This window comes from Tympanuchus pallidicinctus, unplaced genomic scaffold, assembly GCF_026119805.1.
Source record: "Tympanuchus pallidicinctus isolate F22 unplaced genomic scaffold, pur_lepc_1.0 scaffold16, whole genome shotgun sequence".
Classification (NCBI taxonomy): domain Eukaryota; kingdom Metazoa; phylum Chordata; class Aves; order Galliformes; family Phasianidae; genus Tympanuchus; species Tympanuchus pallidicinctus.
The window spans coordinates 23935726-23958453 of NW_026294679.1; the positions used below are offsets into that span (position 1 = coordinate 23935726).

A 22728-nucleotide genomic window follows, 5' to 3' on the forward strand; every position below is an offset into this window, starting at 1 on the left:
AAACTGGAGGTAATGGTTTGCTTGTGCAAGGGTCACGGAAGTGCTGGAAGCATGGCAGAGGGCTGCTCAAACAGCTGGCTGATGAATAGCAGAGCATCACAACACATTGATGCCCAGCAGAGCCTAGACCATAACATTTCCGTCCCTGTTTCTACCCTCCCTCCCTTCTTCCCTTTCTCTTTCCCTTCTTCCCCAGACACCCTAACAGCTATGGGCAGCAAAAGAAGGTGGGTGGGTGGGTGCAAGGGTGGAGAAGGAGACATCAGATGGCAGCAATCAACAGAAAAGATCAACTTAATGTGATCAGCCCTCATGTTGTTCTTATTATCAGCATCTTGGGAGTGTGCTTGATCTAATTAAATCCTTTAGTCTCTAAAGGACCCAGCTGAGGTCTGCATCCCATCAGCAGCTGCTGGCAGCATTGCTTTCAGGTTGGGGCAGGCAGAGAAACATGAAGTTTCACATCATTGCTTTTATCCAGGTATATTTCTATCAACTTTTTTTTTTTAACTTGCTTGGCTCCTCTTGGGTGGAGAGCAAAGAGTTGGTCAATAACTCAGGAGTGAGGGCTCCGAGTATTGTCATACCACCATTTTGTTTGTTTTGCAACACTGTTCTGTCCAGGTTATAGAGGAGGGAATGGTTATTTCTAGAAGAGGTCTTAATCCCACTTTGGAAAGAGTGTCCTCTTTTGCAAGACACCGTCATCTTTCCAAACCCTCATGTGTTTTGAAGGCATCCGAACACAATGGATTCCTGCTGGCTAGAGATAAGCAGGGTCTCCCTGCTGCTGCACAGCCATGTATTCACTGGCTTGCGGGGAAAGCATTTCCTTCAGTTTCCACCTTGGCTTGCTAGGTCTTTAAAGCAAAGCAGGAAGAAAGGAAGAGCTCAATTTATGCTTTTGGTATCACTCAGCAGTTTATATGCTTTTGGTAAAGCTGTGATTGTTATCAAGGCTATCGAAATCTCCAGAGTCTGAAAATCAAGGTGAAAGCTCACTTTCATGGATTATTTCCAGTCACTTTTCTTCTGCCTCTGCTAAAAATAACACAGGAATGGCTTTCTTAGAGCTTTCCTATTCCCTTCTGGCTAGAACAGAGAAGGTCAGGAGCCTGAAAGTGAAGAAATAGTGGGGGGAAGGAGTTATAGTGACTGGATGAAATTGCTTGCTGTTTTCCCTCTGATCTGAATGTGGTTAACTTTCCACTGCCTCCCTGCAGCTCATTCCTATTCCTAAGGCTCTTTGTTTTCCAGGCTCAGTGCACAGAACATCTTGGGTGTTATTTCTAATGCTAACTGAAGGCACTGAGCTGTCCTGCAGTGCAAACTTCAGCCAATGCGACAGCAAAAGTTGGATGTTTCAGTCCTTCTGGAGCAGAAAGCTCACATTTTTATCCATTTCCTTATGAAAGATCATTAGAAACACACCTAAAGCTAGAAGTGGTTTTGCCAACACTTGACCCTCTATTCTCTAGTTCCCTGATCCAAGACCTCAGGGCAACATGAAGTCATGGCCTTGGTGCTGGAATACATCTGATTCATGGTGAGACTTGCAAGTATTAGCCATTGCATAGATTCACTGGGTCATAGTGTCATATAGGTTGGAAGAGACCTCTCAGATAGTCAAGTCCAACCACTAGCCCATCCCCACCTGCCTGCTGGGCTATGTCTCTGAGAGTCAGGTTGCTTCTAGCTCTTTTGGCATTGTAAAGCTCTTGATGTTCTCTGGCTTGCTAAGCTTACACAGGTATTTTGTAAGAAAAATAGAAGCTTTTTTTTGGATGCCGTATTGCATTTCTTGTGTTACAATAGCTTTTCCTTGCTGTAGCCATGGGTTTTGTTAATTACTGGCTTGGTGTCTAAATTTGACTCTGAATTGTTGTATCTTCATTGTCTGAAGTGTTTCCACATGATCTAACATGAGATAACTGTTCCACATGAGATAACCAGCTGTTATCTCAAAGTGCATGTATAGTCAGGAGAGAACTCATTTAGGGCACAGGGAAACGGCAAAATAATAGTTTCTTCCCAGAGAAAAAAAAAAAAAAAAAAAAGGAAAAAAAGGGAAAAAAAAAAGCGTTGTGCTAACCACAAGTGGGAAGGCATTGCTGATGAATAAATACAGATTTTACCCTACTACAGAACCAAGTCAACTTTAAGATTTTCAGTTATTTTTTCAAGCAAGGGGGTAATGCTGTTTGTCTCAGCTGTTCGTTAGTGGTATTAATAATGATTGATCATCTTGTGTCCTTTCCTATCTATAAACTTGCATGACTTTCAACATCTTTCCTTAAAAAGTGACGTCTCACCCGGTATGACTCAGGGGAAAGGGTGTTTCTGCACCAGGGATGGCTGCTCTTGGCCTCCGGCATCCCAAGGGCTCAGCTCCATGTTGTGCAATCCCCACAGCTTGCAGTGTGAGCCCTGACCCCATACAGGATTGCCAGCCCAAAGATGTTAGAAGTGCCTGTGGGCTTTCTGCCATCTAAACGACCACTTGGAAGCAGTGTCAGGTGCCAGGGATGGTGGCCAGACAGGGCAGCTCCACGGCTGTGTTAGCTGTCTCCTCCTGGGTCGCTTAAGGAATTAATAATGCAGTTATTGAAATGCATCGTAGATTCCTTTGCTATGATTTGAGCTGTACCCACGCAGTATTTCCAAAGAAGGGAGCCAGACAGGCACCTGCAGAAGACATGGGCAGTGGTGGAATGAACGGGTGGACCATGTTCCTCTGTTCCCTGATATTTATAGAAGCTTAGGACAGGGAGAAGTTATGTCTGAGAGCCCTTGGGCAGCATTCAGAGCAGCATTGATCAGACCTTGTCTGGCCCTGATAGTGATGGGGCTCCTCCACTTTGGGTTGGGTTGCAATGAGATATAAGCTTAGGGTGTACAGAGAGGACATAAGGAAGGCACTGAAATAAGCAGTGTTGTCTTAAGCTACTGTGATTTGGATCACGCTTAGAGCAAGAAAAATATTGTTGCAATGGGTTTTTGATGTCATCCTGGTGTGAAGGATGGTCCCATCATGGCAAGCCACCTGGGCAGCCTGGCTCCTTCTCTTCTCTGTAACAGCATGCTGTAGATGTATTGTGAACCCAGGGCCCAGTTCACATTTACATGCTTAAATCTCAAGCGTGTAAAGCAATCCATAGATGTCAATGGGATCATCATAGGCTGGGAATTAACGATGGCCTTAAGTGGGTTTTCAGCCTGAGATCCATTCATCACTGCTAAGTGGTCACCAAGCAGTTCGTGTGCACTCCGTGAGCCCAGCCCTGCTCAAGTGGTCACTCCAACTGCTTATTATTCCTCCTCTCTCGCCTGTGACTGATCACCCAGATTATCCCCTGTTGTTTCTGGACTCTGATTAGATTCCTGCAATTTTTGAGGAAGTGGGATAATAAATAACAAGCCATGAGGAGTGAATATCAAGTGCCTCTGTTTGTGCGAAAGGACTCTTTTTTTTTTTTTTTCCTTTTTTTTTTTTTCCTTTTTTTTTTTTTTTTTGGCATGTGGAAATGAGGATTTGTCCACTGTCCCTCCCCCCAGCCCCACGTTTTTATGAGTTTAGGTGCATTTCCCTCTGCAGCAGCCCAGCTCTTGCAGAATCAAGTGCAGCCTGCGTTAGCCAGGAGGACTGGCAGCGTTTGACCCACTCCAAATCCTTTGAGAAAGCTTTAAGAGAAGGGAAAAACAAAGTACAAAAATGACAAACTGATCTTTTTTGTTCCAGAAACTTTCTGCTACCAATTAAACACAGAATTGAATATGGCCAGCCAGGTAGAAAAATGAAATAAGGAGCAGGTCTGCTTGATGTTGCTGCTTTCTTCTGCATTTTTCTTGCGGTGCAGGCGGGCTGCCAGCACTGATGTGTTGCTGGCTGTGTCAGCAAGGGTCAGGAATGCTTTTTTTCAGCTGGAGCTCTCTGCTTCCGTCAGCCACTCGGCCACAGTCACCTCCCTGTGTCACCTCTCTTCAATGTCCTTTGAAGGCCGAGCATCACCTTCTCAAAAGCAAGCGCAAAGTGAGGTCTGCTCCGCAGCTCTGCTGGAACTGACAGGAACACAAATCCCCTTCACTTCCCACCACAAATCCTTTCTCTGCATGCACGGGAAAGGCATTTTCCCTTCAATTTTCCTTCTCTAAGCCAGGAGGAGTGTGGCCATGTGGCCATCTGCGGCCATCAGGGTTGGGATCCCCATCCCATTCAGGTTTTGGTCTGGCTGTGGGCAGAGGTGCCACATGAAAGCAGTTTTGCAGGGCTAAAGGCTGTGCAATCATTGCAAGGGCAAAACTGGAGGTGGTGGCATTGCTCCCTGAAAGCCAAACCCCATCTCCTGTCTGTGCCCTACCAGCAGTGAGTTACAGCGCTGGTGTGATGCTTCTTGGTGCTCCTTCACTCAAGACTCTGGGTCTGTGCTTGGTTCTGCCCCTTGAGCCCCATTTTGGGTGTTCTACAAAGTTCTGCTCTGCACTGAAGAAGGACACCAGAACTCTGCACCTGGGGAGGGGCTCTTCCTGGGAGCATGGGTGTCTGTGTGCAAGGAGAGGAGACGGTCTGGTTCCAGCAAGGAAATCAATATTGAATGCGTGCTGTCTTCCTTTTTTTGGTCCATGGCCAAGAAACAAGAGACAGATCACTTTTTTTAAGGGCAAAGAAGGCAACGTAGAAGTAATATTGGCTACTGCCGGTGTTAGAGAGAGCTGTCCCTTGGAGATGCTGGCTCAGATGGTGCTTTCTCCCTATCCACAGATGAGAACAACTTCAGAACTTAAGCCCAACACATAATGTCAGAGAGGGAAATGTTTAATTGTCCTGGCTCTGCTGCAGGCTGATAAGCCCACATTGATTTTCTGTAGTGAAGTCTCCAGAGTGTACGTGTTGCTGTGTGTGCATGTGCATGCGCAAATATCTCCTGCTCCCTTGGTATTCCTGATCTCCCCATTGCATGGTGAGAGCTTGATGCTTTCTCGAGAAAGAGGCCATTTGCTGTGCAATTATGGGTGGTTTTACTTGCTGCTTTGTTTTCTCTCCTTTTCCCCCCTTTCCACCCTTTCCACTTTCTGCACCAATCTGGGGAGGGCTCTCAGGGCAGGTGGCCCTTCAGCAGCACGTGTCCCTCAGCATGAGGTGCACTGTGGAGGTCACACACTCTCCAGTCCAGGCCATCAATCCCTATTTCTGCTCAGAAATGCAAACAGATGAAACAATGCCAGAAAACCTCAGGTCCCAGTTGAGTTGTTCTCAATGGCTTGAGCAATTTTGCACTGGAAAAGGATAGAAAAAATGTTTGGTTAACTTTTTATCTATTTATTTTGAGGGTTTATTGGAAAGAAACTCAGCAATAAGAGGTGCTCCAGCAAGCTTTATAGCTCATCTCTGAAACCTACGAGCTCTGGAAATTTAGGATATCTAGCTGGAAGCTGGCTGCTTATCTCACATGAGCCTCCCAACCCAATGAGGTGTTCCCAGTGTTAATTATGAAGCACCAGTCTGTATGCAGTGATGGAGAAATGTCCAGAGGAGCTGAAGAGAGGATGAGCAGTGTTCTGGTGGAAAAAAATAAATAGGGAAACTCTGACCTCCCTGGAGATGTAATAGGCTTAGCGGGCCCGCCTGACACATGTCGGATAAAATAAAATAAACAAGTAACCCCCCCAACGCCGTTTGTAAGGAGATTAGCGCAAACACAGTGAAATTTCTCCAGGGACCGTGTGTGGCTGAGGCTGGAGCCTGCAGCTCGCCGGTCCTTATCGGGTCTGTGCATTCCCATCGTCCCCCCAGGGCTGTGCTAGGGACACATCTGTGGGGCTACTCTGTGGTCACTGTGTGGCGGTCCACATCCCCTCGCCAGTAGCTCGCCCACTGGAAGTAATGTGACATGACGGTCTCATTTGCCATCTTCCCCTCTGGGAAGAGGACCCGTCCCTGGGCTGTGGATTATCCTCTGGCTTATTACAACATTGTTCTGAAACAAATCCCACGAGCTTCTGCCTCTGATTGCTTTTCCATATGTATAGGAGATCATCTGGTTGTGCCAAGTGGGTTACGTCCAATGCAGATCCTCAGCCAAGCTTGAAGTGATGGCATCAAGTGGGGAGCAAGGATGGAAGAAGCCCCCTCATACTTCAGTGATTTTGAAAGGCTGTGGATGTGTTTGGTTTGTTTTAATAGAGAAGTCTTAGGTTCAAATATCATATGGAGGAGATAAGTGGATGCACACTCTTTTGCAACGCTGAAAACAGGGTGAGTCTACAATAAAGGCACTGAGGCACTGCACAGGCTGCCCAGAGAGGTGATGGTGCCCCTGCCCTGATGGCACCCAAGGTCAGGCTGGATGGGGCTCTGAGCTCCTGATGGGGCTGTAGGGGTACCTGTACACTGCAGGGGAGTTGGACCAGATGGTCTTTAAGGGTCCTTTCCAACTCTAATGATTCTATGATTTTATGGTGATTTTATGATATCCAGTCTGTAACTGGGGACATTTGGTGACATCTCTGGGAGTGCTCCTCAAGGGGGGCTCATGGGACAGGTGGAGGGACATGGCTGTCGGTTGTCTTGGAGGTCTGTGGTAGTGTTTGTGAGGTTTCTGATGAGCAGCCTGGGATATCTGGGGTATTTGTGGTGTGTTTGGAAAGAACACTTGTGGTACTGGGAAAGCTCAGGTGAATTTTGTGATATTTTAGTATTCAAGTCCAGAAGAGAATCCGGAGAAAAGCAGGTGGGCTGCTTGTCCCTGTTACAAAGGGACACACTGCCATCAATAACTCTCTAACAAGAGCCTTGGGGCTGGGCTCCATTTCTGCAGAGCGGGTTTTTGTTTAATAAAAAATGCCATGCATACAAATGAAAAGATACACTGCGTTCACTTCTCCTACCTGACATTTATGATTGCTTCACCTGCCTTGAAATAGGAGCATTTACTTGGCCAAAAGAGATTACAAGGACCCACCTCAGTGTGATTTCCAAGTAACTACAGGGAGGACAGGACCACCTTGCTGGGATGAACACTTATTGCCACCAGAAACCTATGTTTCCAAAGGGAGTTAGATGAAGAATCATCATAGGATCATCAGAGTTGCAAGGGACCCTTAAAGGCCATCTGGTCCAACTCCCCTGCGATGAACAGGAACACCTACAGCTCCATCAGGAGCTTAGAGCCTTGTCCAGCCTGACCTTGTGTGTCTCCCAGGCTGGGGCACCACCACCTCTCTGGGCAGCCTGTGCCAGTGCCTCACTGCACTTATGGTTGGAGTTTGGAGAAAGTTCCTGTGTCCTGGTAGTCCTTGTCTCCTAGTATGTCCTCCTGTAGTTGGGATGCTTCAGTACATCTACGTCTGCTGGGATTTGGGTTAAGGTCTCGGAGGTGCAGTGGGGTATCCCTCTTTGCTTACTGCTGCTGGTGTTGTTACAGTAAACAGCTTGGTCTGATGATTTGCTCTCAGGGAGTTGCTTTTGTTAATTAATCCCCCCAAAAAGAAAGAGAACATGATATCAGCTGGGACCCGGCTACGTCTGACACCTTCATCCTCCTGCTGCTTGGCCAACCTGTCTGGTAAGCATGTTTGATGCCTCTGTCTCAAGGTGTGATGGATAATTAGTGCTCACCTGCTGCCAGGTGCTGGGTTCTGAGCACATCCTTTGCTGCCCAGCACTGCTCCAGCAGCCAACCCTTCCTGGCAAATAGGTTCCCTCTCTGTGCGTGTGATGTGTTTCTCTCTTTGGCGCTGCTTGCTCAGCCCATTTCGTCGGCATGTTTGCTCTGGTTCCCTGACCTGCGCTCACAGCTCAGCATCCTCCCACTCTCTCCTTTGCCCCTGCATCTCCGGGAGCCTGCAATATTTGAACAAGAACTCAATTAATTTTCATTGTCAGTGCCTGTAATTAAATGTGAGGAATGTGTTTTCCTGCACTTCTCCCCAGTTTCTCTTCCTCATCTTGTTCTCGTCTCCCTGCCCCTCTCCCTCTCTTCTATCGCATTGGGTCTCGCAGATTTTGGAAATTCAGAACCATCTGCTTCATGCCGATGGGAAGATACCGTATCACAGGCAAAGCAGGCAGGCCCTCAGAGCCGTGGTGTTAATTAATGGTAATCCCTTAATCACAGGGTTATGCCAGAGACCTTATTGTCCAGTTTGTCCTCTCCTGAGCGATGTCAGACCCATAACTGCAAAATTGACTGCCCAGCACCCAGAAAGGCACCAGAGATGATTTTGCCTCTATTACGTGTATTTGAATAACTAGGTATTATGATGCATTTTTCCCCCTCTCTATTATGGCTTCCACAATCTGGAGAAATCACCCTTGCTGCAAACACAACAAAATATTCTGAAACTTGGCGGTAGAGTTTGCTGGGTGTGTTTTCTTCCCTCCTGCCCTTCCCCCTGGCATCCACATTTTTATTCAGAGAGGAGGCTGAGCGCTGAAAAGCCCCATTTCACTTGGACAACTTATCATGTTTGATCTGGAATTGTCCTGAACGCTTTCATCCAGTCGATCAAAACTGTTTGGCTCTCAGCTACTCAACAGAATTTTTTTTAATTTTTTTTTTTTATTTTTTTACATTTTGTGTATGTCTGTTCTTCAACAGCATCAAGTAGTAACTGAGGAAAACATCAAGATCACATAACTCCCACAGAAAATTGCATTTTGATGAACGAAGCCATTTTTTCTTTCCCCCGACTGGTAGTTTGAATTAAAAAAAGACTACTGAGTAGCCATGCCTCTGGTGTCTGTGTTTCCTTTCAGGGAAGCACCTGTGCTCATATAGTACAATTGGGCTGCAAGCATTAAGGTCACCACAACCCAACACCATCCTTTCCCTCCATTATCCCATCAGCACACACTGAGCTTTCAAAGGCAGCAACCCAACAGGAATGGCAATGTTTTGATGGCCTACATTTCATCTGAGTCACTTCTGCTGTGCCTTTCTTCCCATTAATGTGCTCCATTTGTGTTACGTTGCCTGGCTTTGCATTTCCCATTGTGGCTCAGCCTTGGGCTGAGGCCAGCACGAAGAGCATCCGAGCTCCAGAAGGAGCCTATTGGTGTCTTCTGCTGGCTGGTCTCCAGGGGAGGATGTTACTCCTGGATCACATTGACCCAGATATTCAGAAGGCCAGGAGATCTGCCCAGCATGGATCCTCACAGAGGAGATGTTGGCTGGAAGCATCTTGCTGTGTGTGTAGCAACAGCTGTAACCCCTCATGTGGAAGAGAAAACAGTGGAGGAGCAGAGGTGCTCCGGTATGTGCTGATGCAGCATGTGTAGTAGCTGTGATGTGGATGAAACCTCAACTGTATTTAGCCTTAGTTTCGCATTACTTTGGATGGGTGAACTGGAAAGGGAAAGAAACGAAAGGGGAGTCACAGATGCATAAAAATTAGAGATGGAAAGGACCTGGGTCACCCACTCAATACTTTCCTGCCGCAGGATGATTGTTCCTGGACGGAAAGCTCTGCTCAGAGTTATGGCTGGGAATACATTAACCTTTAAAACAATAGCATTAGAATGTTACTTATTTTCTTTAACCTAGGTGCTACATTCCTGGTAAATGTGAAGCGTAGGTTGTGTCTGAGCAGAGCTCCCCCAGGAGGAGTTCTGGGGGCTTTTCGGGGGCAGGAGAGCTGAGCCTGCTGTGGCTAAGGTGCAAGCAGCATGAAGCCGGAGCAAAGCTGGCCAGCTGTGCTGCATCCTTCCCTGCCAGTCCTGTTCTCTGTTCCACCCATAGCAGCCACGGCTTGAGCTGCAGGAATAGCTCATCATGGTACAAGGAGAGGAGAAGTGTTGCTGTGTAGACACACTTGTCTTTCTAACCTCCTGTGTACCGTGGCTAAGTGATGCTCTGAAGCTGAATTGCAGGGGTCCTGGGTGATTTTATTTCCTGCTTCTCTGGTTGTTTCCTGGAGGGGAATGATAGGATCATCTCTTCTTGTTTCAAAGCAGGACGTAAAACATCAAGGGGATGCATCTCCTTGAGTTTTGTCAGTGCCCAGGAAGACACCTCAATAGCAGTGATTTGCCTATGGCTTTCAAAGTGGTGCTCTAAAATTTCTATCAGAGTTTCTGTCTATGCTTCACGTGCAAGGAAATGGGAACACTGAATGAGAGGAGCTTCTTCTGGTGCCTTATCTAAAAACATTGCTGCCCTTCTGACCCCAGCTGCAGACTTTAGGGGCTGAGATGCAAGTGACCCTACTATTGTCCGTTCTTATGTGTTACTTTGTTGCCACTATTTTTTTGCTTCCCATTTGGACTGTTGTCTGCTGCTTTTCCAAGCTGTTCAGCAAGATGCAACACAAAGACACAGAGAGATGTATTGTTATTATTGGTGGTTGTTGTTCCCAAGCCTTTATTGATTTTTATGAAAGAAATAATAACAATGTGCAGGAGGTGTCCAGCTAACAAAAGAGGTCCTGCGGTACTCATCTTGAATTAAATATATAGAAGCAGAATCCAACTGGGATATTGACAGGCAAATACAAAGTGTTGCAATTCAGCGTAGTGCTGGAGTGAAAGTGGGACTTTGCCTTGCTGCAGCCTGCCTTGGAGAGGAGAGACAGCATTGTCCTTCCCCACTGCTTGGCAAGAAACATGTCCAGAATGCCTTCACCCAAGGCCAGAAATAAGCATGTCATCAGCAGGAGGGAGCTGGCACCCAACACCAATTTTGCCATAATGTGTGGGGAACTGAGATGCCTCCATTGAAGAAGGAGTGTGATTTGAGCCCATCCCTTTGTAACGCGAAATGGTAACTCAGTCAATCTATCATATCTGGACTTGATGGGTGGGTGAGCAGATTATTTCTCCAGACCGTTTCTGATGGTTGTTTTTTGCTTGACTGGGTTTTTGGTGTACATCAGCTCAGCACAAAGGAAGGAAAGCAAAGCCCGTTCTTTGTGGTTGGTTTTCTTACCAGTTTCGCTCACCAACTCAATGGGTTGGTATGCCCCAAGTAGGAAAGGATGTGAGGAATGCTCTGACATGGCAACCACCCTGAACTTCATCCCCTTAACTCATTTCTAACAGGGATCTGCAAAGGTTCATTCTCTCTTCTCTACCCTTAATTTTGCATTTTCTCCTGTGTGGATGTAGCCTCCAATATAGAGTATTTGCTGTGGGAGCGGGAGTGTCCTGAAATGACACAAAATGTCACTGTGTTCCTCATGGGTCTGTTGCCTGATTCTGTCTGTAGCAAGACTCACACAAGGTTCAGGTAATCCTGCAATGTCAGAATTTGTCTCTCCCTTGACTTTACAAGGAATTCCTGAGCATAATATTGAATCACAACCATATCGCTGCTCTTAAATCATTTCCTCTAGCAAAACATCACTCCACAGAGGAAGTCCTTTCAGTGGAGACAAAAATGAAAGCATTTATCGGTTTGAAAAGATCCCTCTGTGTGCCAGAATCAGTGAGAGAGAACGGAAGTGTTAGTGCCTCTGGCGATGCCGTCGCGAGGCTGTTTGTCATCCCAGCACAAGAAGAAGCTGAGCACACACAAATATTAAACTAATATTTTTGGTGCTTGGTGAGTTTTGATCGTCAGTTCCTGGTGCCTGAGGCAGCAAACGGGAATGAGGTGCAGTATCCTTAAGCTTTGTATTCATGGCTGAATTGACACTCCTTTTATATTAGTATAAAAGGAGTACATATAAGTATGTATGACTCTTATTATTGGTATTTATCTCTAGTGTGAGAGAGATGCTAATGATAGCTGGTAGCAGTACCCACCCAAGACTGCGTAGTGAGAAAGTAGAAGAGCACAATAAACCAGCTTTGGTCCACGAGATGCTGCCTACACTGAAGAGATGATGTGGCAATTTTTTCCTCAAATGTGAATGGAGAGACAGCTGAGGTCACATGGGAATCCTCATCTTCCAGATCTTCCCATTTCAGTGCCAAAATCCTTCTTACAGAGGTATAGGACAGAAAAACCCACTGGAGAAACTGAAGCTGGTTAATCCTCAGAATGTCGAGGCTAGAGCTGAGACTTCTGCCCAACATGGGATGGAAGCCTGTCCTCCCTCTAGATCTGCTCTCAATTAGTGCCCTCAGACTTGACTTGGAGGAGGCAGGGCATTTTTCTTGGAAGGAGGAAAAGGAAAATAAAGGAGGCTGTCAACCCCGTGACCCTGCTGAACAGCCGAGACCACCCCTTGTGCTCCAAATAGCCATGCTGTTGGCTGAGGTGTACTTTGTGGAGAGTGTACCAATTATGTGGGCTTTTTCAGCATCCGGGAGCAGTGTGAGCTGTTATTTTCTTGAGAGAGTGAGGAAGAGGCTGAGTGGTACAGGAGGTTACAGAGAGTATCTCAAGGAAACTGCAGTTAACCCAAAGTTAAATTTAACTCCTTGAGAATATTGGGAGCCAAAGTTGAGTGTTGCATACGGAGGGAGGACATGAGAATGGGCACCCGCCCAGCTCGATGCATGTGTCTCCATGGAGGAAGCTTCTGCAAAGTCAAGCAAGTCCTCAAAGTACTTCATATGTGGAGCCTGGGACAGAGATGAGCTGAATGATAAGGAGGAGAAAGGACGAGAAGTTCTGTCTCTCCCTCTCTTCTAGCCATCTTTGAGGGTGACTCATCCTCCCCAAATTCCTGGCAGTTTCTCTCAGTGACCAGCAGCTCTATCTTGCCTTGCTGACTCATAACTGCTGGAAGCTTCTCTGGGTTCAGAGTAGGAAAATGTATTGTCTTGGCTTTGATCTCACATGAAGTTGTTTTATGGGGGCAAGGAGCAGCCCAGTAGAGGGAGGGACAGTAGTAAGAAAAGTTGCAAGGAGGGTGAGATAAAGGTGAAGGAAAAGGAGGTAAAATTCAAGAAAGAAAATGCATATTTGGATTTTGAGTGACAGGGGAAAGTATTTAGCTGATCTGAAGCCAAACAAATGAACAGCTTGATGAATGATGCAAACCTATGCACTGTGGTTGATTTTTTTTTTTATTGCAGCAGTGATATTAGTAATAAAATTAATACCAGTAGTTAGCTAGGGCTAATAACGGTACAGATTGGATTGGATTAGATTGATATTACTTCTAATAATCTGCTATTGTTGCTATTGCATGGTAAGAAGAGAGATACAGTGCCTTTTCATTAAAACAAGGTCCCAGCACTTTTGTTCAATCATAGACACAGCCGGAGATGACTAGTGTGTACCCCAGCAATTAAATCTGTCCTGAAGGCTCTTTCTAAATGAAAAAAAAAGAGAATCCATTGCTTTCTTGAAGCTGTTTCTGGAATAATTAAATGGGATAACTCAAAGGTCATAACACAAATGCTTTCTCTGTCATTGGGTGAGTTTGCTGTACTGACCTTGACTCTTGTTGACTTGTGCATGCGTTCCCAAGCTACTAGCTCAGAGAAACCAGCTACGTGCTCATAGCAGGTAGTGTCCAGGGGGCTGGGTAGGGGCAGTCCCTGCATTGCGACAGTGAGGAGAGGGGACCTGGGAGGATCTAGTTGAGTTTTCAGGGAAGAGCTGCCCTGCAGGCTCAGCTGGGGAGCATACAATGAGAGCTGCTGGTTTGGGGAGGCAGCTGTTGGAGCAGCAGGGCGGTTTCCTGCCCTGAGAATATTCAGGGACTGTGGAGAGTCCTGCTGAATGCTCCCATTGGAAAATCAGTGCAAAAAAAACCACCAAACAACCCAAGTCATGCTGCCACTCTTCATGCTCCTAAATGCCAGCAGCTTCAGCTTTGAATCGTGCAAAAGCTACTGAATGGACTCTGTGGTAATTTTTGAAGTTCTGACATAGAGTTTCCTGCTGGGACATCCCCAGAGTCTTCTGGGCAGTCCTGCTGGGAGCCCCGCACAGAAGTGCTGCCTTTCATGAGCTGGGCCAGGCTAAGGGTCACCATGTCCCAGCCCAACATGCCCAGCAGCTCACCTCAGCAACCTTCCCAGTCAGCTTATGGCCCCAACCAGTGAGCATTTGCAAAAACATCAGCTAAGAGAAAACAGCATCTTTAGAAGGAAAAGACTCACCGGATTTTATTGAATTTGTTCCAAGCAGTTCTACATTCAATCACCCAGAAACTGTCTCCCTGCAGGCAACAATATCTCTTACTAACGAGTATTTGCTGTTTGAAATAGCCTGTCTTGTACTTCACAAGTTCTGCTCTGCACCTGCCCTGCGCCAGGGCTCCTTCCTGCCTCTCAGAAAGAAGGCTGGAGCTCTGTTTGCATGTGGATGTAGGATTGTTGCAGACAGCCTTGTCTTGCACAACGCCTGCTGGCAGACAGAGTAGGTGATGATGCTGCTGCTGAACCACAGGTACTCCCCTTTCCACCTGTGCCCCATGCAGCATCTCCTCAATGTGTGTCTTGCATTCATCTGCAAGAGTTCATTAGCAGGCTAATCTGGTGAGCAGAAAGAAAGGGGTGGGGGAAGGAAGTGCAGGGTGTTAATATCCCAAAGCATCACCTGCCTTTGCCCATCCTACCAAAGCTGGGTGCAGGCTGTTCAGAAAGCATCTCCATGGGCATCCAGCCCTGATTCTCCAGGAGGGGTATAACCAACCCACAATATAAGGACAGGCATCCCCTCCCTCACACCCACGTCTACTGCTTGGGGGCTGCCAATTTGTAGCGCATCCAGTCTCAAAATAAAAAGGCAGATGGTTGACATCAGCATCCATTACTGTCCAAAAAGGCCACTGGGAGGAAGAAGGGATTGGAGAGGGAAGGAGAAGAAGAGAGAAAGGAAGAAGGAGAAGCACCCTGCTGTGGTCCCCAGAAGTGGTAAGTGCATACTGTGCCAGGCAGGCATCACCTGAGCAAGTTGCTGAAGCTTCCCTATGATGCTGGAACATAAAATTGTCCTTTTCTCCCCCACCTGGTTCCCTGCTGGTCTCCTTGGGTCTTTCCTCTCCCCAAAAATCCCCTCTAGCATGGACAGGGCTCTGTGCGCTCTTCAAAGTCTAACCATACGTGTTTTCTATGCTTCTGGAGTCTAATTGAGATGAATTATCAGTCCAGAACCTTATCTCACATAAACAACTCCACAAAAGCTGCTGGATTTTAGAACACTGGGAAGTGGGAGCTGTTCCTTGTTGGGCTTCCTGGGGAAAGCATGGCCAGCATCTTCCTCCCAGTGGAGCACCAGTTCTGCAGTGAGCTTTGTTGATGCTGCTCTTACCATCCTGTGTATCAGATTTGCCCGTGCCTTCCCTTCTCTGCAGATCTTAATACCATGCTCCTCACCCAGCTGTGTCCCATCTGTAGAGCACTCCTTAGGATGGGTGGGAGGTGCTGTTCCCATATGGCCTCTTTGGTATGGGTCTGGTGCCACAAGTGCATGCTGGATATGGCCACTGCTGGGACAGAGTCCCTCTAGCACCCAGATGCCCTAACAGAGAGTGCTGGGAAGGACTGAGGAGCTCTGCAGACGGAGTGACAGATGGAGAGAGGTGCAGCCTCAGAGCTCTGCATGCTGTCTCTTCTTAAAATGCCAGCAATGTCTTGTCGTTATCAGCTAATGCCCTCTAATGGGTCCATTAAACAGCTCTGGCTTCACTCATGATCAGACAGTACTACCTTTGCTTGCTGCTAAGGTTCTATCCTCTGCCCCTGTGTGTGCCTGCACCGAACCCTCTGCTAACTCTCTGGAGGAATAGGGATTGGGGTGATCCAAAATCAACTGCTTTTCACCCAGTACATGGCTGGCTTTCTTGGGAGTTTGGGGAAATTTTTAATAGTGCTGATTATTGATAATATGTCACTGGGAATTTCCTTAGCTCTGCATAGCACAGGTGCTAAAAATACAAGGTCCTGCTCTCCAGGGTGTTGGGGAATGTGGAGGGAAAGCAAAATCTGAGGGGTGATGAAGGCATGGAGAAATGCTGGGCATGGCCAACCAAGAACGGGGTTAGCATGGGGCCAGGTGAGGCCAACCTTTAAGAGGTTAGAATGGGACTGGCTGAGGCTCCTGGAGGGCCCAAAGAAGAGAAGGGAGAAAAACTGGGGCTTGCTTCAAGCTCAGGGTCTGTGCTAAAGGGGGGATGGAACATCATGATTTTGAGATTTACCACTGGAACTTAGGGATAATTCATCCTCTTTCTCCCCGGAGATGGGCAGAGCAAAGCCCTGTGGGATCAGTGGTAGATGCTGATTTTGGGTGGTCACAGGAAAGCTAAAGGCAGGCGTGGATGAGAGATGGTGATACGCGTGCACCAGTCCATGGGATATTTGTAGTGAGAGACAATGACGGAAAGAGCCCTTGAGGCAATACAGCCCACTCTGCAAACTTAGCAAGCGCTTTGCTTTGCCGTGTGATGCGTCAGCTTCATTCCTAATGACCTGCACCGTGGCAGGCGGGCCTTCGTCTTCTCCTTCTCGTGCTGGGCTGTGTGCTTCTGGAGGTTTGTTTCCTTTATGCTGTGCTGCTGTAATGTCACGCCAAGCTGCTAAGCCCAGCTGCAGTTCTGACAGATGATGTACCAGTTCCCTCTGCTTTAAAGCTGACATTTTCATGAGCACTAAACGTGCACGCTTACACATTCTGAAAGGGAAAAGAAGCCTCTGCTCTCTTCTTTTTCCAATTTTTTTTTTTTTTTTTCCTTAGCTTCATTTTGGAGTGGATGAAAGATGCTAGGTTAATAACCCTGGAAACTGGAGCCCCCTATCTGCTGAATGTGTGTGGTGGGGAATGCCCACCAGCAGCATCTCTCTTCATGGTGGGGATAGATGGGGAGCAATGATCTCGTAGAGCAATGTGCTTGGAGTCCAGTAATATGGATGGGGAAAAAAAGAGGAAGAAATCTGAAAGTGTCATCCCTTGCTGATGTTCTACGTGCTTTTAGGCTGTGGTGGAAGAAGCCAAGGTGAATTTTTCCTTCTATGTTAATGGAGTAGGATCAAGATATTTATCTTAGAGGAAATGCCAGGAAAAGGTCGGTTGTGTTTAGAAAAGGCAAAAAGGTACAAGAAATAGTGCTTCCTGCTGCCTTTGCTCCTGCCCTGAGGCGAGGGAGCAGATCTGGCGACCTTCATGCTCAGCATCCCCGTGCATCCTCTCCTCTGCTGGAACTGATGCAATCCCAGGCTCCACACAGGATCTTGTGCTGGAGGAGGCTGTGGGGTCTGTGGATATCAGGTCAGTCCAATATTAGACTGGGAGCATTATGGATCCTTTTTGTTGTATTTTAGTACTTGTAGGAAATACGTTTGTTTGGGAGATCTGAACAGAAGTGGCAACAGATGCACCGGGTAATAAAAACGTGAAAGCCACTGTTGTGCTTTCAGGAGGGGAACAGAGAGGAGAAAAACTGCAGGCAGCAGAGATAAACACAGGTGGAATTACGGAAAGGCGACATTTAATAGTTCACTAATCACGTTCTCATTTCCAAGGTACGATACCCCTAGCACTGAGTTAAATATAGCATCTCTTTACTTGGTTCCTCTTTAGAAAACACAACAGCCACCTGCCACCAGCAACAAATTTTGCTGGCTGAGCACGTGGGTTGGGACCAGTCCTGCTGCTCTGGATCCACCCCTAAACCATCACCAGTGAACCTGCTGCTTTTTCTGCCCCGTTGGGGCTCAGTGTGTTCCAATGGTTTGCGTGAGATGCGATGAAGGAGAGGAACAATGCTTTAACGCGAATACATTGGGCAGCATTTGCAACATTTGCCCAGAGGACGTTTGTTCCCAGTACTGCTATTTTGGTGGTGGCTCTTCACGATGATTAATTTAAAGTGCCAGCATCGGGAATCATGGGAATGTACGAGAAACTCAGTTTTTCTTTTAAAATAGAAGTAAGTTTTTCTTTTAAAATAGAAGTAAGTTTTCTTCCTGATGCTGCAAAGAAACTATGGAAAGGTCATCCTTAAAGGCAGGCAGACCCCCCTTTGCTTCTCATCCAATCTTCAACTTTCCATTTGCTTTCTTAATTTGGAGAAACCCTCTCGTTGGGAGTGCACCATATGGCTGCAGATCCCCGGAATGGAAAAGCCGATGTCGTCCAACCTTTTGCAGCAGATGTTCCCATTCCCCACAGCCAGGGTGCTCCGTACCATCACGCATATCACACTGAGGGCTTACTTTCCCCTTGCTCCAGGAGCCATCCTTTGGGTCTCACCTCCCATGGGCTTATCATTGCCAAATGTTCTGCATCACCTTGTTTTAACCAGTGGGTGAGATACTCTCCAGTTTATTGTTTTGACACGAGGGTTGCATGCCTCTTGTCAGTCACGCATCATCTTGTGTGCACCCATGTGTGGCAAGCTCTTGTGCAGACACCCAGCCTGCAGTGAGCGAAGGGCTCACCATTATTTACCAGGAAAGGAAAAAAAAATACGGCATTTATATAAAACATATTAATAATTTCGTCCTTTCCCTCCACATTTCCCAAATTGATTTTTGAACTGCTAGCAGTTGTATTGCAATAAATATAGTTGAAATCCATTGCACATAATGGTTTATAAATTGTGAGTCATAATTCAGCGGGAGCTCTGGGTTTGGGTTGCTGGCCACCGCCGGTGCGCTCCCGCGAGCGCTTTCCTTCCTCCAGCCTCTGAGCCTGCACAACTCTCCAGTGGAGTAATAAATTGGGAATAATAGAAGCTCGGCTAACTACATTTCACTTGTCAGTTTGAAGATTCCATGCTGTGTGTTAAGTTCTTGCAAATAGTCTGTGTTAAAAAAAATAAACTAACCCGCAGCTCCCTGCTACCAGCTCCAATTTGCCACTCCCAACAACAGCATCTCACTATCACCACCTGAAAACAGCTCTGCGTGGCACTAGGAATGAGGTGCTGGTCCCACCTCCTCAAAGTTTGATGTTGGAGAAGATGATGTATTTAGGCAGAAGGAGCATCTGCCAGCAGGGCAGAAGATGCAGAAAGTCTCAGGACACATTTGCGCATCCAAGAAGGGTGAGTACCCTGCAGCCCAGGGGTAAGCATCCCTCCTCTATCCCTCCCTCCCCAAAATGCAGCAGCAAAGCCACAGAATAATCCCCCTTGGGCAAAGAGAGAGAGCCAGAGCTCAGGGCTGTGGCCAGGCAGGAAAATCCATATCTGCTACAGATTTATTATCTGTTGCGCAAGATGCAGCACAGATATTTTTAAAACGTGGGCCCATTAAACTCTCCAAGTGGCTGGCTCACCTGCTATTTTAACAATGCGTTGTGACACCAGCTCTTTTATGGGTATTCCTCCTGGACTTGTTAACTCTAAGCTGTCGCATCCCATTTTCAGGGAGGAAAATTCCATAGAGGTGACCATGCTGGTCACACTGAAGTGGCTTAATGAGTTTTTATGGGTACACAAGTCCAGAAATTTGGAGTGGTAAAATGGATAGCTTAGGAATGGTGGAGGGCAATTGCTATTCATCTCCATGAATGAGTGGCTGGAGGAGTCCTCCAGGATGGAGCACGACACATTTCAGCAAATAGAACCCAAATGAGCCAGGTTTGGAGGTATGACAGCATTTAACCCTTTGCAGTGCCTGTATGGAGGTGGTGCAGAGGTTGGAGTGGATACAGGCTTTGGGACAAGAGCATGCTGCCTAAAAGAAGCATCTCAGAGCCCATATGGAATCAACTGAGCACTGAGGGATGGCTAAAGCAGCTCCTATAGAATGGCCATGAGGGTGAGTGCACAGTGCAGGTGACTTGTCTACACATTCCCGGAGTTGTATTGAGAATGATATAAAATGGAGGGCTTGGTGCAAGGGTGAATTCCTCTATTGGATCTGAAAGGCTCACATTGCCACTGATGATGGCAAGGATTCTGTCTTCCTATGTTATTTTCATGCTAAGGTCCTGGCCAGCAGAGCCGTGCAAGCACCTTCTAGTTTTCACTTTTAGGAAGGAAAAAGGAAATCTTGGGCCAAATTCCTAGCAGAGCATCCTGCTCTCTCACTACCTCACTCCCTTCTTTATGTTACAACAGCAGCAGAGATTTGCCTGGAAAAACTGCAGAAGTAGCCAAGAAGAATAAACACAACTGCCTGGCAGAGATAATCAGTTGTTAAAACACTCCTACTGCGCTAAAAAGTAATTAAATGAAATTGGGTTTAAACTGGAATTAACCAGAGTCAGTCCCGTCCCCCCCCCCCCATCCTGTCCATCTACCAATTGCTCCCAGTCCTTCTGGACAAATGTGATGGGAGAAAAACAGCAAACTCCTCCCATCCCCATCCCCTGGAGCCCCCTGAGCCCGCAGCCTTGCAACCCTCCCAGGCATTACAAGACTGGGAGCCTAGTTTTCCAGAAAGATGCTATGGGGGGTCTTTCACCAGCATGTTGGAAGCCTTTGTGGAGGTTCTGTGCCTCCTGATCTGTCCTTGAAACACTTGTCCCTCTGAGTGGCTGGGAAGTCGTTCTGGGTATTCTACCCATGGCCAGAGATTGCCAGGACACTAACAGCTCTTAAAAGCAGGTTGAATGAGACACTGACAGCGTTTTTATTAAGGATATTATCATGAGTGGTGATGACAGGGACTGCAGGAGCAGTGAGATCAGGGTCACATATGGGGAATGTGAGCCCGAAGTCCCAGCAGGAAGGCCCAATCCAAATAGCAGCTTGCATTGCTGATTTTTGTTCCTGCTGACTATTCTGGGTACATGTACTGAAGTCAATATTTGCAGATACTTGCCCATTTCAGTGCTTCTGGTGAGTTCCACCTCATGCCATTGCTCTCAGGTCTGAACACCCAGGGCAGAACCAGCCATCCAAATTTTCCAAATGGCTCCATCTCTGTTGAGGCACCAGGGGATGAGTGTATTTGAAAATTCGGCTGTCCCTTCCCATGCTCATCCTCCCAGCATCTCCTCTCCACTGGCCTTGGCATCTTTGCGTCTCCTCATGTCAAAGTGGCACCCACGTGTCCACCACCTATCCATATGTACCACTGGGCCACGTAGTGAGTGTTGACACCTCTCTGGCTTTGCCTTGGGATTGCATTCCTGTGGATGCCAGCCCTCTGCCCAGCTGCTGTGACACGCTCTGCTCAGACTGCTGCCGATAAATGGGCAAATTGCCGGATGGCTGGAAACGGCGAGCACTGCGTCCCCTGTAATTTGTACCGCCACACAGCTGTTTGTGGAAGTGAAATACAATCAATGGATCAGACCAGAAGGCTCCAATTTAATCTCTGCAAACACTGAAGAGTCAGGATTTTCTCTTGTTACTTTTTTTTCAATGCCACCAAAGCCCAAGCCCATCAGGCTCAGACAAAATCTTTGAGCAATTTCCTACCTTTGCACTTTTTATTTGTTTCCTTCTTTATGATGGAGCTCTCTCCTCATTCGGAGGGTCAGTGAATGTCTCCTGTTATCTGCCTCTGATGGAAGTGCTGTTCTGCTGGTTGATGAGCAGCATGACCAAAGGTGGCCCATCCATCACCTCACTCACCCAGCCATCCTGCATCCCTTTGCTGATTTCTGCCTTTTCTTCCTCTCGTAACTATGTTATGGCTCTGATCTCCTTAATTCAAGACCAAGAAACCTCCGCTTGTCCCTCTTGCCCTCATCTGCCAAGCTGGGGGATTGACTGGGACTATGCTCTTTGCTCTGAGCACTTCTGAATCTATCTGGCTCAGTCTGAGTCCAGGGCAACCTGCAGCCAACTCTGCATTCCAAGGAGGCGCCACTCACCTGCAGGCTGTGCTCTCCAGTATGTGCAGATGCAGAAAAATCTACCACGAAACAGCTGTGAGATTGCCAGTCTTCACAGTTCTGTGTTCTTCTTGTTTCTGAGTGTTTTCACCTGTCACAATGAGTTGGCAGTTCTTTTGTTTTCTTTATGACCACCAGTCATGTTGATCTCTCACCATATGTCTTTGGGCCTGAGCTCAGTACCCGAAGCTGATCACAGCACTGGCTTCTTTTATAGTGATTTTACTGATTCAGAGCCTCAAAGAGGCAAAAGTTTACTTTACAGCTGTCTGTAAAGCTTCCCCCATCATTCTTGGGAACTTGGGGTGCCTGCATGGGCCCCAGGAATGCTTGGCTTTGCTGCTGTGTGAGGCACAGCACAAGGTCAGCCTGGCATTGCAGACGCTGCTAGGTTACAGAGATAATAATTCATGTCTCTACCAGCAGGTCACATATGAAATTAATGAATGGCTTCTAAAAACTTTGCAGGCTTCCTTTTATTAATATATTTGGGACTCCTCTTTTGCCCAGCAGGTGTCTGGGCACAATTAGGTCATGCTTATCCAACCCAGAAAACACAAAACTTTCCCCATCCCATCACCCCACAGCCATGGCATTATGCTTTCATAGAGGGTGCGGGCAAGATTCTGGGGGGCCTGGGGAGGTTTTGGATGCTGCCAGGCTGGACTGGCTGAGAAGGGAAAAAGCAGCCTGTCCTCTTCTAACGCAAAAGCCCTCCTCTCCTCAAAAGAAATAAAAGCCAGAGTGAAATGAAAGTAAATGCCAGAGGTTTAAGTACCATGCTACCGAGTGTGCTTTAAAGGTTACCTTTCAGGGGGTTGAGGAGAGAGCGAGTGACAGAGAGGGAAGGAGCAGGAGCGCTTCCCATTGCAAGGGCCACTCCAGCGCTTAATGGATTTTATACCCCTGTCTGCTTCCTCTGACATTATTAAAACTGTTTTTTCTTAATTTCCCCCCATCCCTTCATCTGGGACAAGGGACAAACTGTCACCATGGCAATACCCCGTGTGAATGTGTATCACCAAATGGGAGCAAGGAGGAAGATTTGGGGTAGTTTTAAAGCAGAAGGGAAGGAGCTGCAGCTGGGGGCACAGGT

The 22728-nt window shown here is 47.2% G+C and overlaps 1 long non-coding RNA gene across 1 annotated transcript; it reads left to right on the top strand.

Annotated features, from left to right (window-relative positions):
- The first annotated feature begins 300 nt into the window (after positions 1-300).
- Positions 301-20022, top strand: LOC128077884 (uncharacterized). The gene is made up of 3 exons (XR_008205206.1): positions 301-481; positions 7453-7562; positions 9953-20022. It is a non-coding gene; the product is annotated as an uncharacterized LOC128077884 (long non-coding RNA).
- Positions 20023-22728: the final 2706 nt, after the last annotated feature.